Genomic DNA, 2,763 nt, shown 5'->3' on the forward strand with positions numbered 1-2,763 from the left:
CCTCCCAGAGGCTCGGAAGTCACTGAGACTCTGCAGACACACAAACACAGACAGGGCTGCTGTGAGAGGGGGTGTTTGTGGATTCACAAATGATAAGTCCTCTTATAGTTAGATCTACATGGTGTGCACATTTGTAAATATAAAAGTATCAACCTGGCTTATTTATTAGCTCATTAGAACAAACCGGTTTCAGAAAGAACATACAGTTTAAACTTACAGAGGTGGTTTTGTTCTAACTGGGAGCTCTCCGAGGTGCTGAACTGACGCAAATAATAGCCCGGTTCTTGTGRCACATTGTGGACTAAATATTCTGAGCGCAACAACGGACGAGGACGTGCTGGAGAAAACCATTAATAGCACATAAGAATAAAAACGTGTGAATGGTGTCGCAATGGACAACAGCAAACTGTGTTCCTGTTGCTAATAAATAAACTTTATTTTTCTTTATTACATTTTTATGTCTCATTTTTTTTGTTTCCACCACTTTTTCTTTGCAACAGTACTTCGCCCTTTGTTTTCAGTTAATTTTCTTATTTTTTTAACCTTCTCACTCCCTCTCTCCCTTCCCCCCACGACTCCCCGTCGCTTTACCCCCAAATAACAACATTTGGCCACGAGTCACCGAGCCCATTCGTTCCCATGAATAGATCCCATCCTCCTCCTCCCCCTCTCGGGCTGCGGGAATGGTTTAGCCCGCTGAGGGGGGAGAAGGACTGGGCGCACAAAGGAAGTGCACATTCTGATCATTTTGAAGGGACATAATTGGGCGCGTGATGTAAACATGGAATAACATAGCATTTAAAAAAAGATCGCGGGGCAGCACCCCCCATCTTTTTGTTTCCTCCCATTCCACATACCCATTAAGGTATTTGAATAATATATGAGGTGTTGGCTACAAACTGCGCGTGTGTCTGTCATACAAACGGGAGGCGGTGAGTGGAGAGGAGGAGAGGAGTTCAGCTTTGTTTCATCCTCGCTTCGGGGTTTTCTGGAGTTGCTCGCTGATGTTGGGTTATTTAAACTGATCAAGACGACGGGTGAAGGTCTTCTGGAGCTTCTGGACCCTAAAATGACAAAAGAAGACCAACATGTTCTGATCTAAGGTGAGTAAAATGATTTTTATTTGCATGAAATGGCAGTTATTTCATGACAAAAGAAGAATAAAAGTGCGTGGTTTGGGCCTTTTCTCTTCACATTTTGCCCACTTTTCTTTAAAACGGCTCCAAAACCAGGTTTTCTTGCCCATACGGCGAACAGTGTGAGTGCCTTTGAACATGTCAGACACATGGAGTGCAGTCTCTGCGCTGCTATTGTTTTCCTCTATTGTTTTCAAACCACTGCCTGGGAGAACATTTGGTGCTCTCACACACCGACCCACAGGTCTCAGATCAGTGACAGCCACATGGATCCTGCATGCTGTGTAGGAATAAATAATGCAAATGACTAAACTATGAATTTGACACAAGGATGCATGGGATGGACAGCATAGGAGCCAAATTATCTATTTATCATCCATACCATGTTCATTGTGTTCTTTGTTTACATCTCATGCCACTTTTCTGAAAATGACCCAACTTAATGCATCACTAAGCAAATAGGCCTGGAAAAAAGTGAACTTATTTGCTTCAACTCTTAATAAATCTGCGTGTGATTAAATATTTTTTCTTTTTTTTTACAACTATTAATATTGTGCAAGATGAAATCCAAAAATGTGGCAAAAATAAGTAAGGAGTGAATAAATGGGAGAGGCGAAACACGTTAAAGAAAGTATGATTATACTTTCATTTGGCTCCTATGAGCTCCAGAGCCCCTTTAAAATGACAGGCCACTTAGTCTCCCTTAAGCATCTATTATTATTGCATCTATTATAAATGATCAAATACTGTTAGTAAGAGGAAATATTAGGGCAGAATTGAAGACTGGAAAGTGGACTGTGAGTATGTTACAAGCACACTTAAAATGAAGAGCTGTGCCGTATTCACCTGCCATATGCTTTTGTTTTGGAATGATGCATTAGCAGGGTGCAGGTGTCTGCCCACAGGCATTCTTACACTGAGAGCTATTAAACGGCTTTAATAAGACTCTCCCTCAGTTGGTGATTAATATCCTGGGCAGAAGTTTGCATTCAAACAGATGACCCTGAGAGAATGAAATACATTAAAGAATCAATACAAAAACATTGAAACATGCACTTGGGTTAGTAGCCAGTTTTTATTGTCATGTTACCTTGAGCTCATAATAAACCAAGGCTGGCCACATCCTTCACCAGAGTTTAGCGTAAAAGCTCTTAATTGTACATTTATTACGAAACTTGAATAAAAAGGAAATATGTAATGATGACTTTTATTTTTTATGAGATAATAATCTTTTAAGCTATTATCCTGTCATATTGCGTCACTCCACTTTAGTTGACAAGTCTTTAAGCACCTTCCACTCCTCATCAGTTGTTGAAGAAAGGCCATTGTTGATGTTTTTTTACTGATGTGTCACACAATGATTGTCCAGGCCTTTTTTTTTTTTTTACAAAAGGGAGTAAGGAGGAGAGGCTGCCGTGACAAAGCAGTCGTCCCCAGAGAGCACCCCATATGTTGGTTCTCTGAGAGTTATATAACCATAACCAGGAGCCAACCAGTTCTCAGACTTGGAACTGTGGCCAAAACGACAGGCTCAGTTGATGATGAGTCTGGCCAGATCTGAATAGAGCAGTGTCCTTATGGCATCCCCCCACCTCTCTCTCTCTCTCTCTCTCTCTCTCTCTCTCTC

At 41.2% G+C, this 2,763-nt stretch overlaps 1 protein-coding gene across 1 annotated transcript in view; it reads left to right on the forward strand.

Annotated features, from left to right (window-relative positions):
• The first annotated feature begins 653 nt into the window (after positions 1 to 653).
• Positions 654 to 2,763, forward strand: part of tmem198aa (transmembrane protein 198aa) — a 38,016-nt gene continuing 35,906 nt past the window's right edge. Inside the window, exon 1 of the mRNA XM_014022321.1 lies at positions 654 to 1,103. The gene's annotated coding sequence lies outside the window, so the exon portion shown is untranslated. The remainder of the gene's footprint in view (positions 1,104 to 2,763) is intronic.

This window comes from Austrofundulus limnaeus, unplaced genomic scaffold (assembly GCF_001266775.1).
Source record: "Austrofundulus limnaeus strain Quisiro unplaced genomic scaffold, Austrofundulus_limnaeus-1.0 Scaffold325, whole genome shotgun sequence".
In the NCBI taxonomy this organism is placed as follows: domain Eukaryota; kingdom Metazoa; phylum Chordata; class Actinopteri; order Cyprinodontiformes; family Rivulidae; genus Austrofundulus; species Austrofundulus limnaeus.